Consider the following 16,270-nt stretch of genomic DNA (forward strand, 5'->3'; position numbering starts at 1 on the left):
ATAGTATATTAGAGTTTCTCCTGCTTATCCAATGACCATTGTCTTAAGTTGGGTTCTTAGAAACAGAAGCTGAGCTAGTGATTTTGGTAAAGTGATATATTGGAAGAGGGAGTTGATTTCAGAAGGAGCCTGCATGGGAGCAAAGAAAGCATGAATATAGGCTATACTGGAATCTACATTGGCTCGATCTCACCTGAAAGTTCTGGAAAATGAAGTGTACCATGTAGCTGCTCCCCTTGAGGTCAGGAGCTAATCTTTTCTACTCCAATATTGGTCAGTCATCATCTGTCCCTGGAAGGAGGGGAAAACCACCAGGCATTTTTAGGAGGCTCTCCAGAGGGCAATTCTCTTGCAAAGGGCATAATTTAAACTACTAGCACCCAACAGTCAAAGCAGTGGGAAGATGGGAACACCAGCCTGGTCAGCGGGATCCGGGTGGAGACCCACAACACTGCGATACCCTGTAGTATAAAGGAAAGCCCTCTACACCGTGACCTGCACAAATAGAGCTGTGTGCTAAAAATAAAAGCAAAATAAAAAAAGATTCCCCAATAATGCTTATTTATCCCCTTGTGGGTCAATGTGAATAATTTGAATACTTTTTATTTTATTGTAGTCTATTTTAACTCATTAAAAAATTGGTAGTCATGGCCCACTATTAGGTGGTGACCTGCAGTTTGTAAAACGTTGGTTTATAGATAGATACTATTTAAAAGGCAATCACTGGGGCGCCTGTGTGGCTCCCCAGAGAGCAAGAGAAGAAAGGAACAGGGAAGAACTACAAAAACAACAAGAAAACAATTCAAGAAAACAATTGTAGTTCTTGTAGTCGGTGAAGCAGCTGCCTTCAGCTCAGGTCATGATTGCAGGGTCCTGGAATTGAGCCTCATGTTGGGCTCTCTGCTCAGTGGAGCTTGCTTTTCCCTCTCCCTCTGCTTGGTGCTCCCCCTGCTTGTGCTCTTTCTCTCTGTCAAATAAATAAATAAATCTTAAAAAAAAATCATTTTAAAAAGTGATTCAATTAGGTTTTTAATCCCGATACAATTTTAGTGACACTTCTGATATCACATAACTGAAGTGACCATCAAATTGATCATCCAAATTGGTACCCTTTTATTTATAATTACGCCGGAACAGCAGGCTTTTACCAGGCCTGTCCTGAAACAAACCAGCATGCATATTCCTGCTACTAAAAGCTACTAGAGGTTTTTCTGGTTTTGTTTTTTACTAAATATCTATGGACATTTATGTTGCTTCCATCTCTTAGTTATTTTGAATAACGCTCCATTGAATATGGGTGTGCAAATATCTCTTCAAGGTCCTGTTTTCAATTCTTTTGGGTAGATACTCAAAAGTGAGATTGCTGGATCCATGGTAATTGTATTTTAGTTTATTTCTGTCATGATGATCTATCCATTGATGTAAGTAGGGTATTAAAGTCCCCTACTATTATTGTATTGCATTGCATTGTATTGTATTGTATTGTATTTAGGTCTGCTAATATTGGCTTTATATATTCAGGTGCTCCTATACTGGATGCATAAATATTTACAAATGTTATTTCGTCTTGTTGGATTGACCCCTTTAGTATTATGTAATATCCTTATTTGTCTCTTATTTCAGCCCTTGTTTTAAAGTCTATTTTAAAAAAAATAATGTCTATTTTGTCTTATGTAAGTATAGGTACTCCAGTTTTCTTTCAGTTTCCATTTGCATGGAGTATATTTTCCATCCTTTCATGTTCAGTGTCTGTGTATCTCTATAGCCAAAGTAAGACTCTTGCAGGCAGTGTAAATGGAGCTTGTCCTTTTTTTTTTTTTAAATCTATTCAACCACTCTCTCTTTTTTTTTTTTTAATATTTTATTTATTTACTTGAGAGAGAGACAGTGAGAGAGAGCATGAATGAGGAGAAGGTCAGAGAGAGAAGCAGACTCCCCATAGAGCTGGGAGTCCGATGCGGGACTTGATCCCGGGGCTCCGGTATCATGACCTGAGCAGAAGGCAGTCGTCCAACCAACTGAGCCACCCAGGCGTCCCTATATTTTTTTTGATTGGAGGATTTTAGTCCATTTATATTTAGAGTAATTATTGATAATGTTGTGAATTGTTTTCTTGTTGTTTTGTGAATTGTTTTCTTGTTGTTTTTGTAGTTCTTCCCTGTTCCTTTCTTCTCTTGCTCTCTTCCTTTGTGGTTTGATGACTTTCTTTAGTAGTATGTTTATGTTTCTTTCTCTTTATCTTTTGTGTATTTACTATAGGTTTTTGTTTTGTCGTTACTATGAACTTTACATATAACAACTTAGATCCTTAACAGTCTGTTTTAAGTTAATAACAGCTTAAATCTGATCCCATTCTAAAGTTCAGCATTTTTACTACCCCTCCACATTTTATGTTTTTTGATGTCACACTTTACCCCTTTTTATCTTGTGTAACCCTTAACTCATCATTTTAGTTATTTTTACTACTTTTGTAATTTACTCTTCATACTAGATTTATAAATGCTAATCTACTATCTTTACTATATATTTATCTCTCCAGTGAGATTTATCTTTTTGTGTGTGTTCTTTTTACTAATTAGCATCCTTTATCTTCAGTTTATTAAAAATGCTTTAACATTTCTTGTAAAGCCTGTTTAGTGTTGATGAACTTTTTAAGCTTTTGCTTGTCTGTAAAATTCTACTTCTCTCCTTCAATTCTGAGTGATGATTTTCCCAGTTAAAGTGTTCTTGGTTAGATTTTTTTTTTTTTCCTTCAGTATTTTGAATGTATCATGTCACTCCTTTTTGGTCTGCAAATTTTCTGCTGAAAAATCTGATGACTGTCTTTGGAGGGTTTTTTGTTTTGTTTTGTTTTTCTTTTCTCTTGCTGCTTTTTAAGATTTTCTCTTTGTCTTTAACTTTTGACCTTTTAATTATAATGTGTCTTGGTATAGGTCTCTTTGCTGGTTTCTTTTTCAGGAGCTCATAATCTCTTTCTCCCTCTGGTGTCTGTCTTTAGTTCTGCAGGTTCTCTAGTGTTAAAATAAGTCAAGGAACTCTCTTTTTTTCCGCCTCAACATTCCCCGGACATCCAAAACATGCCAGATCTTCACCAGTGCTCAGAGTCAGACAAGGTGGGAACCAGTCCCTCTGGCAACCCCCTGAAAAGCTAGAATGTTGGACATACATTCCACTATTTCTCCTGCCCACACGGCAACCCCTCATTCCCACATGGAGAAGCCATGAAGTGGGCATTTCTAATTGTACTGAGCTATATAAGCTTGGGGAAAATGTAACATGGGAGAAATGAAATGCTTTTTATAAGCCATTTCAATGTGGTAATTCTTGGCTTTGAACATGCCTAGGGTGCTGCCACTTCTTAACTGGTTTCTGGAGTTTATGAAGGCTTTTGGACTGTATATTGTTATGTCAGGGAATCTGTGGGGGTACAAAGTCAGGGGCTTCCTATTTTGTCATCTTGTTGTTCAGACAAGATTTTAAATGAAATAATGCTGTGACAGAGAAAAGGGGAAGATAGCTGGAAGTTGTGAAGACCAGAGAAAAACATTTTTAGTGTTTCAGGTACTAGAACATATTGCATGCTGATGAAAATAAACCAGTTAAGATGGAGAGGCTGATAATTCTGTACACTAGAGCAATGGTTTTCAAACCTTTGTGTGTATTAGGAACGTATTGCAAGCTTGTGAAAGTGTACATTATTGCACTCCATCCTAGAATTCTGATTTAGTAGGTCTGGGATGGAGCCCTAGAATCTGCATTTCTAACAGGTTCCCAGTTAATGATAATGTAACTGGTCTAGTGACCACACTCTGGGGGCTACTACTCTAGAGAAAGGAGGGGAATGGTGTCATTGAGAAGAAAAGGGGAGGTTGGATTCAGAAAATGTGGATCAGTCTCTCTTGGCTTTGCTATTTCAGGGTCACTGAGTGTTAATACTGGTCAATGTTGGTCAACCAGTGTTGGTCAGTCAACCAACTTAAGTAGTATGTTTTGTTGCATGATTATAGAAACTGTAGGACTGATAGAGTACTCATTTTAAACATTTTCCTTCATTGTCTATATAACTGTATCTGTTCTTACCATATCTCCTTCCATGCAAATACAGAACATGGGGTCATTTATATATATATATATATATATATATATAAAATATATACTTCACACAGCTCAGTTCACCCTCAGACATCTGGAATTCCTCTTCCTTTGTTCAGAATTCTCGCCTTTCTCACAGCTTTTTCAGATGCCTGTAAAGTTCTAATCTTCTCCTCAGGTAACAATTTAGAGCAGGTGTAGTGATTTCTCTGACAGAATCAGTGAGACTTGAGAGGAACTCCAGGGACATGGACCTCATCAGCTTGTCAACAGAGATTCCAGCATTGGCTATGTTCTAATTTTTGTAGCAATTCACACATCAGGGAAAGCAGGCCCCTGGTAAGCTCAGTGAAGTGCTAAAAGTTTCAGAAACATGGTTACAGCCCAAGGGTTTTGACAGAATCTGAATATTGCCTTCTCAACCCACCATAGGACGATTATATTAGACACACACACACACACACACACACACACACAATAAACACAGTAAACCTATGATGTGCAAAGAAAAATGTCAAAATTTTCACACTTTAAAACTTATCCCATCAGGGAAAACTTTTTTTCTTTTTTAGAAGAAAAATCAGCAACTTTTGGTTAAAAAAAAAATAATCTCTCTCAATGCAAGCTGCATCTGTTCAGGCGTCTGTCTTCTCCTGTCAGATCTGCTTGAGCTGAAATTCCCAATGTGTTAAAGTCCAACTCAAGTTCTTTCAAAGTCTGAGAGTATGGAATGTACTGAGCACCCAACCACAGTGAATTGAAGTGGAAATGAAAGGAAATCCATTTGAAGACCTTTTTCCCTCCCTCTCCCCCACTGTTTGATGTGAAGAAAGGAGCTCAACTTCCAGTGTGGTGATAATGGAATTTCTTTTCCAGTCAGATTCTTTATCATATAATCCAACTGTGTCTTAAACCTTCCTACTTTTTTTATACCCTCTGATGTAGGCCCCACACAGGGGAAGCCTGCATTGGAAAGAGAAAAGCAAAGCAAAATGTTTTACATCAAAATAAAAACAAACAAAAGGATATGGAATGGAGGTGGGTGGGGAGTAAAAATTATAAAGCCTTTTTTATAGTACATCCCATTACTTTATCTCTATTCTAGAAAATCTAAAGCAAAAATTTCTTTGAAAAAAAGTGGTGTAAATAATCACTATTGTACAAAATATGAAATAGAATTATAATATGTGTTTGACTTTAGGTTATAAGATATCTGTCTTCAACTTATAAAACATTTACATTGTAAGCTAATTGTAATATTAATATTATATTTTATAGCAATCATAAGTCAATTATATACCAGTTCTAAAATATATTTTAAGTATATACAATAATATAAATAAAATAGAAGAAATACTTAAAATCATTCTCAATGTTAAGGTTGAGTCCTAATTAATGATCCTGAATTTATTATTTGAGACATTTTTTTAAAAAGTTTTATTTATTTATTTGAGGGGCCAGAGGGAGAGAACTTTCAAACAGACTCCCTGCTGAGCGTGCAGCCCGGTGTAAGGCTGAATTCCATGATGCATGAGATCATGACTTGAGTGGAAACCAAGAGTCGGTCACTTAACCAACTGAGCCATCCAGGTACCCTAAGACAGTTTTTTAATCTCTTCCTTTTTCCCAGTTTATACTCTTGGCATAATGAGATAGACTATGGAGAAAAATGAACACTTTTAAGGGATAACTTGGAAGACTAGTTTCAGTCCTTTTCCTAAATATTATCATTAGCCAACATTTCTGAGGTTAAAATTAGCAGGGAAATGAAATAGATCAATTTAGAACAAATGAACTTGGAATTTCTTTGAAAATTTTGAAACTCAAGATAAACCAGGTATTCATCATTGACCATCTCCTACTTATAGAGCTCTGTGCAAGGCTTTGAGATTTAAAGAACTGTCATCTCCCAACCTGCCCTCCCAAGGAGCCTGCAGTCTAGTTCACCAGAACAAAGGATGCCAACTGAATCCATGGGTGATGAATAATAAAACCAGTCAGTGGAAAGTAAGGTCCCTATCAATCAGAGTAGCCAAAAAATAGCTTTGAAGGTATCAAAGTATGGTTTAAATGGATTGAGAGAAAGCAATTAGAGGTGACAATTCAGGTGGGTAAGAGGAAAGGCAGAAACTAACTTGGAAGATGTTAGAAATTAGATAAGGCATCTATTGGCCAAAATTAAAACTGATTTTGCTAGAGACCAGAATACAACTCTTAGAACTATAAAGAAACGACTGTGCTTTCTTTTAGGATTTTTATGGTTCCAGTTCTCATATTTAGGTCATTAATCCATTTTGAGTTTGTTTTTGTGTATGGTATAGAAAAGTGGTCCAGTTTAATTCTTTTGCATGTAGCTGTCATTTCCCCAGTATCATTTGCTGAAGACCTAAAGGATACAAGAACACTAATTCAAAAGGATGTATGCATCCCTATCTTTATTGCAGCATTATTTACAAGAGTCAAACTATGCTATGGAAGCAGTCCAAGGGTCCGTGGATAGAAGAATGAGCATACACACACACACACACACACACACACACATTATATAATATATTATGGTATTATATATTATTATACATTATTATATATTATATTTCATATAATATATAATTATATATTATAATCTTATAATTATATAAAATTATAAGATTATAAAATAATTATATTATTATATATAATATTATAATATATCTATCTCACATTTCCCTCTGTGTGTGTGTGTGTGTGTGTCTGTGTGTGTAGTGGAATATTACTCAGTTGTGAAAAAGAATGACATCTTGCCATTTGCAACAACATGGATGGAGTTAGAGAGAATAATGCTTAGTGAAATAAATCAGTCCAAAATAAATGCCATATCATTTCACTTATGCGTGAAATTTAAGAAACAAACAAAAAAGAGACAAAACAAATGAACAACAACAAAAAAAGAGACAAACCAAGAGACTCTTAACTACAGAGAATAAGATAGATGGTTACTAGAGGGGAGGTGGGTGGGGGAGAGGAGGGGCAAAATAGGTGAAGGGGATTAAGAGTACAGTTATCACGATGAGCACTGAGCAATGTATAGAATTTTTGAATCACTATATTGTACACCTGAAATTAATGTAACACCACACGTTAACTACACTGGAATTAAAACAAAACAAAACAAACAAACAAACAAACAAAAAACCTATAAGTAAGTGGAGGTACAAAAGGATGAGTGACCGGTACAATACCTAATTTGTTTCAGAACTAAAGTAGCCCAACTTCTATGATCAACTTTACATTTTAAGAGTTTTCCTACTTTTTAATTCTAATTTCTTTTTGTAATGGCATTTTTGAATGCTTTGCAAAAGGAATGGCAGATAGAGTTAATTCGAGCTATTCATTATATTTGATTGGCAATAGCAAGTGCCTGCTTAAATCACTTGGTAAAAAGGATTCGGAGGCATTTGAGGCTCAACTAGTCTGGCATGAGATCTGCATTTGATTATTAATGTCTGCCATGAACAAGGAAGGGAGGAAACTGTGACACACATGCCTTGCATTTTCTGTCTTGGCTGTGGGATCCTGGGTAAGCCACTGTTGGCACAGTGAGAATTGTGGCTACTAAAGTTAGTTCTGAGATACAAGAGAAAATAATTCAGTAGTTTAGTGCCAGAATAAGAGATAGCATGGGGGAGCAAGTTCTGGGCAGATAGCCACTTCCTGTTTTCTTATCCAAGTCTGGAGGGAAAAAAGAGGATGATATTACTAATAATGTATTTTTACATCTTGGGAGTTTATAAGACATATTTAGATTCATTATTTCATTTGATCTTCACGACGGGGCCAGCTATCGATACCAGTATTCCCATATTACAAATAATGTCATTGAGGTTTAGAGAAGGAACACTGGGTAGTATACAGCTATAAAGAGGTGAAAAAAATAGAATGACTTCATTAAGTTCTGACCTGCTTATTCATGTTCATTTCCTGTTTATTCATCACAGTATAGGTGATGAATAGGTAGCATGTGTTGTGGAACTTGATTTCTCATCTTCAAATCCTGCTCCCTTGATAACAGACCTGTGGTCTTAGGCAAGCTGTGTAATCCTTCCATTTCATTGTTTCCTCATCTGTACAGTAGAGATGATAGTAGTGCTGATCACAGGAAGCGGTGAGGGTCCCCTTGGTCAGTAGCCTAATATACAGTGACTGCAACAGATGAGTTAGCCTTTATTGTTTCCTCATTCATTTCTTGTGTTGGTAGTGATCTGTTTTGCTCTTCTGCAGATAAGTTTTCCTTCATTTAAACGTATTTTCTGATTATCAAAGAAATACATATGTACTGGGGAAAACCAGCAAGATGTAGAAAACTGCTGAAAAAAGATTTTAAAATACTCTCCAGTTTATAACATATACGTTTCTACCTGAATAGGTGAGCTCACATTCGAGTGGGCTGTAGACTGGGAATCAGTCATGGTAATGAGGGAGAATATTTTCAAAGAGAATATATGAGGCATGAACCCAGAAAGGGTAAGGTTGAAAATGCCAGATCTCAGTTGATTCCTGTGAAATTGCCTTTTCTTAGATCTAAAAGCCAAGAGAATTGCCATAATTTTATGCACCTAAGACTACTTTTCGATGATGACCCAGTAACACTCCTTTATACAGTACAGCTAATTTAGAATTTAAGCTGATTATAAAGCTTCCCCCCTTTAACTCTGGAGTATTTTGCAGAGATCCTGGAGGATTTCTCTGATGCTAACTTGGTTAGACCAGCCCACTCGTGTACTCAGCTTGGCTGAACCTGGAGTTTAATTTATTCATCATGTAAAATGTGAAGCCTGTTAAATTATTGAGCATTCATATGCAAAAGCCTTGCCTGTTACCATTTTAACTGGTTCACATGTGTTTTGCAGGCCAGTGTTACATATGAGGAAGCAGCTACTTCTTCTGCTTATCATATATCATTGAATCTAAGACATCAATCGTAAGATTCACCACTTTTTTATAGGCCATTAAGAAAAGGCCGCCAAATAATTTTAAGAGACTGTCAATTTTTAGATGCATCCCAATTTCAGAGAGGTTAAAATATGAAAAATGAGCATCTTAGAACTAATGAAATGTGTAATGTATTTTACACCTTATGAAGAATTCTTTGGGTACATTTGATCCTTTGAAGCTTGTATAAATTTTTCCTCATCTTTACACCTTATAGATAGCCTTCATTTATGAATTATTTTATTTAGAATGGACCCATGGCTATGAGGGCACATGAAGAATCTTCATCATTATGAATTCATAATTGAGAATCACTGGGAATGATCTCCTGGCACAAGAACTAAACACACCCAGCAGCTAAGAATAGAATTATGTTCTTCACTCCCTTTTGTGATTCTCAGTCATTGGGTGTCACAGGGAGATAACAAGTTGCAAGACCCACCCCTCCAGACCCAGCACACATGTAAAATGAACAAAAGATAAGCCTTGTTGAATGTATCTAGAGGGATAAGCTATTGGAAGTAATTTCTCTCTGTTTATGCTGCCAGAGAAAAGAAGATATGAACTGAACTCCCCCTCCCTACTTTACATGGCTGTGATGGTTTGTTTTATGTGCATATCTGACCTCGGCTAAGGGATGCCCAGGTAGCAGGTAAATAAGATTTTTGGGTGTGTTTGTGAGAGTGTTTTCAGAAGAGTCGATCTTTCATGATAAATTTCTTTCTATTGATCTCTAGAAACTTTATTGGCTCTGTTTCTCTGGAGAACATTGACTAAAACATCACTCAAAAGTAGAGAAGATATTACACTGGAGTATAGCATCTTTGGGTGGAGGGAGACAAGATAAAGAAAACCTCCACCTGGGCCTCAGTTGGAAGATTAGCCTTATCCTGGAATTAAGTTGATGTTTCTGGAAGTAAGAGGGTTGCATGTTGAGAGGCTGTGGTGTGTCACAATAAATAGGCCCAACTGTTTATATCTGTGTCCAGTCCATACCCTTTGCAATGACTCTGCATCTAGTTTCCGCCTCTTGAATCTGGCCTGGTTCTGTGACTTGCTTTGACTAATAGAATGTGAAGGAAGGGACAGTGAACTTATATTGAGCCTAGACCTCAAGAGGCTTTACACACTGCTACTTCTATTGGTGTCTCTGTTGTGGTCCTGAGATAAATTTGGGATATCCTGTTGGAGAATGAGAGAACACATTCCATGTGGAGGAGATGTGAATCATTTCAGTTGTCCCAGCTGAGACCCCAAGGATGAGACAGGGTACACCCGGAATTAACAAGCCTCCTACCTGACCTGCAGCTGACTTCAGATACGTGAGGGAACACAGCAAGACCAGATGATCTCCCCAGCTTAGTTCAGTTCCTCTTGCTAACCTGTAAACCCTACACTAATAATTGGTTATAGTTTTAAGACACTTGAATTGTCCTTATGACGCATTATGTTGCAGTAGCAGGACTGAAGAGAGGGGAAACCTGAGGAAGAGAAGATAGGGAGTAACTCCCAAAGCCTTGGGAGCTACTACTCGGTATAGATGGCGTAGACCTGGGCGCTCCTGGCACACGGTTGCCTGGTGGGTTCTGATGGGATGAAGGGAGCACAGCTGGAGGCTGTTCCCCAAGAACCCATCCTTAGAAGAAGCAAAGAGGGGCCCTTGCAGCTGATTAGATGAGCAAGATGATTGGCGCAAATACCGGGCACCCGCGGTCTTCTTCATAGATCTACTCTTGGGCTGCTGGAGATGTTCTGCCCAGACATACTGGGAGGCAGAAGTACCTGGGAGGCTGTGTCCCTGGGGGTTGCCAGTACCCAATGACTGGTGAGTATGAAAGCCCACTCGTTTGAAGGAAGGATAATCTCAGAGGGGTCATTCACAGTGGGAGCTCCCCCAGAGACCAGAGGTTGAAACCTCACCCCAAATCTCTCTTTACTATGGTCCTATCCCCTTCTCTGTGTTATTTTCCAGTTTCTTACTGGTTTCTCCCAGGCCAGGTTTTTAATAAACAACTTACCTTTGTCTCAGGATCTGCTTTCAGAGAACTCAACCTGAGATAGATGATTTGGGGGAGAACAAGAGAAATTGGTATATGAATTACTCTATGCGTGTGGCCCTATATCCTGGGCCTCTGATTACTCCGTTAGCCACAAATAATAAAATTGTACTTATTCTCCAAAGCACATATTACCTGGGAAGAAGAGTTGATGGGTAAAGCAACTCGGTGCAGTTGGAAAACAGTTTCTGCTCCTTTTCCAAGCTCATTCAATAAATATTTAAAACATAGCATTTATCTCACTTTTTTTTTAAAATTCCCAATCCTTACTATTTTTAAGCTGTTCCTTGCTTTAGACTTTATTTAATTTTTATGTTAAGAACTGTGGGAAGTTCTGTAGGAAGATACCAAATTTATGATGTAAAGATTGCCAATATTAATGATAATATTAAAACTAAAAACATTATTAAACTCATACAGCCTTAGGTCACAATATTCAGAGCAGTAGCAATGAACATGAAAATTAGACTGCAAAAGGAGGAAATTACATTATTTTTTGGGAGCAGAGAGGAGCTGCCACCTAGGAAGATGAGATTGAGGCCGATTTCTGCTAGAACAGTCCCAATTAACTTTCGCCATTTAAATACATCCAGCGAACTCTTAAGAACATTACACTATAAATAAGATGTTTAAATTAGAGCTCATGAAAAGTGAGAAGATAATGGATTCGAGAAACAGATTTAATCACAGCCTCTATGCCTCCTCCACATCTCCCTCAGTATTTCGTATGTCAAAGATATGAAGGGGAAAAAAACAGAGTTAAGGTCAAGATTTTATTTCAGATGAAAAAAACCTAGCTCCTGTAAATGTTAATTCAAACCAAGATAAGGCTCAGTGTTTATGTGGTGCCACTGTCAAAAATTCCCATTATCTTATACTATTATTCTTATGTTAGACACAATGCTTGGTTTACAGCCTTATTTGGTGCCGGTTTGTTTTTGAGCTGATATAAATTTCATATCTCTCTGCTTCCCTCCCTACTGAAGAGATGAGGATAAACTTTGTTTTCTTCTTGGAAACCTAAGGAATTAATTAAGCAAGTACCTCTAGTATTATTCTTCGAGGTGGTAGATAAGAAATTTAGGTGACTATGGATCTCTATAGAGTGAAGTCAGCCAGATTGAGTGTAAGCATCATTGCATCTGTTACAGTACTTTCTGTTTAATTAGAAAACAAATGTATTCCTCAGCTCTTGCTTTCCAGTCAGGACTATGTGAAATTCTGGAGTAGAGAGGTATTTTAAGCCTATCCCTCTCCTAAGTGAGCTTACAGTTTAGTCGATAACAATGAAAATATACCACATTGTGGAATCTGGGATCATGTGAATAACAAAAACCATAAAGGGAGGGAATACTAAGATTTATGTTCTGTGCCCACTGTGATCGGTAGTAGTGGCCTGGAGTGTTGTGTTAAGTAGGATTCAGAGGTGGTATCTGGTCTCTCAGCTTGAGTTACCCTTTTCACTTGCAGTGTGTGCTGTGGACAGGAGAAAGTGGTGGCTGGTGTGCAAACCTGGGCTGGAAACGGCGCTTCATCTGGGCCTTGAAGGACGCGTTGGCTTTAGGTGAGAAAAGAGCAACATTCCAAGTGAAGAGAGAAGCAAGGATGAAAAATGAACTTACCTGTGTGCAGCTCAGTAAAAGCAGAGAGTGAGAAAGCAAGTGAGCGAGAGGACTGGTTTTAAAGAGAAATTAGTTGAGAGAGGGTCTTGAAGACAAGAAGGAAGAGTCTAGATTTGATTGTGGTGGGAACTAAAGAGTTCTTGAAAGTCTTACAAATGGCAAGAGACGTAACCAAAATGTGGCTTAGGGAGGGTGTATTCGATGATAGTGTGAAGAAGACAGAAAGGGAATGGATTTGGGAGCAGAAAGGAGCAGCTTGGAAAAATAACCAGCCAGAGGCAGCAAAAGATGGGTCTGAGAGAATTTGAGGGCTGCAAGAGAAGATTTGGTGGCTTCCTGTTTGTAGAGAATGGAGGAACCGGCTCTTAATAGATAGTAAAGTAGCCTAGGAGAACCTACATCTCGTGGGAGAGTTAAGTATAAGAACAATCCTCCAAATCACAGATTTTTTTTTTCTTTTGGCAGTACTCCCTATTCAAGGCTTCATATTCCAAAAGAGGAGAGAAACCCATGCATTTACCTTGGGATGCGTGATAGTACAGCAGCTCTCAGATCGTGTTCTCTGGACCAGCAGCCAAGGTACCACCTGGCAGTTTGTGAGAAATGCAGATTCCCTGGCCCCTCCCCAAACCTGTGAATCAGACCCCGGGGGTGGAGCCTTGTTGTCTGTTTTAAGGACCTCCTTCAGTTGAGTCTGCATGCTCGGGTTTGGGAGCCACTGCTGTAGCAATTTCTTCTAAAATTCTAGTGTGCGTCAGAATCACCTAAAAGGCTTGTTGAGGGCCAAATCATGGATGGGCGCTAGGGCAGAGGCACTGAGTCAGCTGGTCTGCTGAGGAAGCCCCCAGATGATGCTGATGCTGCTGGTGTGGGCTCCGCACTTGGAGGGGTAAGGCTGGCAAGACCCCTGAAGCCTCTTAATGGTGACCTGGATTTGCTGCATGCCTTTCTTTTTCTGCAAAACAGTGAACTTGTTGTCTCTCTTGTCTAAGAGGTTCACGCGTTAAATCTCAGCCATTTGGTGGTGATGGTGGGGGATGGTAAGAAGGAAAAAAAAGACTCTGCAATTCATGTTAGGTAGATATAGACTTGTGATCCTTTAGAAATGAGTGTGAGTAATTCAAGAAAAGGACTTCTATGAAAGCAGAGGAAGCAACAGTTGAGATCAGAAAGGAACAGTTATGTTCTCAGGATCTCAGTTTTCTTTCTCAGCTGTGTGTTGGAGGAGGAAGCCAGGACCAAGGAGGGTGGGAGATCTTTGTCAAGGATTAATGTGGTGGAGAGATGTGAAGCTCCCCAGGGTGCCTTCTTCCTTGTGGCCTGCAAATACATAAGGAAGGATTGTATTGGCGTATTGGTGTGTCCTGGGCCTGGTGAAGGTGATTTTGCTTTTAACTCAAGTTATTTCTTAAACAGCCATGTGAACAATGTGGGAACATGCTAATTTGATGGGTAAGGAATCAGTCTTAGAAAAAATTTGTGACTTGCCCAAATTTACTAAGTTAGAAGGAGAACACAGTGAGGACTCCAGCTACTTATGTAGGACCCAGGACACTTGTTTCTTCTAAAATAATACTCTAGGGATGTCTGGGTGGCTCCGTGGGTTAAGCCGCTGCCTTTGGCTCAGGTCATGATCCCAAGGTCCTGGGATTGAGTCCCTAATTGGGCTCCTTGCTTGGCAGGGAACCTTGCCTCTCTCTTTGCCTCTGCCTGCCTCTCTGCTTGCTTGGGTGCTTTCTCTCTCTCTTTCTGACAAATAAATAAATAAATAAATAAATAAAATCTTAGGGAAAAAACAAAACAAAACAAAACACTCTAAACTACAATGAAGGTCTGTCCAAGCCAACCTGAACCCTTCTTAACCTACTATGCTACTAAGATATTACTCTTTGCCTTGTACTCAAAAACAGTAACCCAGGGATCACAGTGAATTCCTTCTTGTTGGAGAGCCTTCTGATTCTAACTCCTACAGAAGGCAAGAAGCACAATGGAAATACCAAGGTTTCAATAGCAAAGGTAAAAAATTAAAACTCACTGCAACCTCAGTGTCCTCAGCTGCAAAATGAGAATGATAACATCTCACAGGGTATGTTTGGGACATAAGAAAAATGTATTAAACAATGGGTATTTTTTATTATTGAGGTATAATTGACATAACAGATATTAGCTTCAGGTATACAAAGGATTCAACATTTGTATACATCCTGAAATGATCACAAGAAGTCTAGTTAACATGCATACATAATTACAAAAGTTTTTTTTTTCTTATGATGAGAAATTTTAACATATTTTAGCAATTTTTAGATATGCAATATAGTATTGTCAACTATGGTTGCCATGCTGTACATTATGTCCCTATGACTTCTTTATTTATAACTGGAAGTTTGTGGCTTTTGACCACTTTCACTTTTTTGCCCATTTTGCCCATCCTTAACCTCCACCTCTGGCAACTACCAATCTGTTCTCTGTGTCTGTGAGCTTGGTTACCTGGTGTTTTGTTTTAGATTCCACATATAAATGAGATCATACTGTATTTATCTTTCTCTACCCTACTTACTTCACTTAGGATAATGCCCTCAAGGTTCATCCATGTCCTCACAAATGGCAAGATTAATGGTGGGTATTATTGTTCTTATGTTTATTTGTTATGGTAATAGGTTGTTTAGTTGAAAGATCTAGGTGAACTGTAACTTGACATATAAACAAAGAAATACTATATTGAATTAGGGAAAAAAATTGGTGAATGTAGGAGAAAGAATGATGCCCACTGCCCCACACACTAAGGATAGGTCCACCTCTTAATCCCTGGAATGTGTGAATGTTTCCTTGTTTAGAACAAGGATCTTTCCAGATGTAATTAACATAAGGACCTTGATATCATCCTGTATTATCTGGATGAATCCCAAATCCAGTGAAAAATGTCCTTAAAAGAGACACACGAGGAAAAGACAGACATAGCGGAGAAGGTCATATGAAGTTACAGGCTGAGATTAGAGTGATGTGGCCACAAGTCAAGGAAGCCAAGGATTCCCAGGAGCCACACAAAGCTGGAAGAGACAAGGAAGGATTCTCCCTTAGAGCCTTCAGATGAACTATGGCTTTGTTAACACTTTGATTTTGAACTTCACATCTCCAGAAGTATGAGAGAATAAATTTCTGTTATCTTAAGCCACCTAGTTTGTGGATATTTGTTATATCAACCACAGGAAAAAAATACAGTGAGTGAAAGGAATTGAAAACATTTTGTTTCCTTCCTATAGAATTAGGACCTGGGGCCCAGGTCGTTAAAGTAGGCAGAATTCGTCTTTGGCATATTTCCATCTCCCTAGGTATGGATGAAATTTCTTTTCTACTCTCTCCAGACCCACTTTTTTCTATGGCACCTATATTCTAGACATCTGTTAAATATTTTTCTTCTACATCAAAAATCACTTTGCTGTTTCCCAGTCTTTTTAGTAGAAGAAAAGGCCTGCACAGGTGAGTAGTAATATGTGTCACACCTATAGCTCTGCCTTAATTTTGTTCCCTAAA

The sequence above is a fragment of the Mustela putorius genome, unplaced genomic scaffold, assembly GCF_011764305.1.
Source record: "Mustela putorius furo isolate JIRA1106 unplaced genomic scaffold, ASM1176430v1.1 tig00000874_pilon_pilon_pilon, whole genome shotgun sequence".
NCBI lineage: Eukaryota > Metazoa > Chordata > Mammalia > Carnivora > Mustelidae > Mustela > Mustela putorius.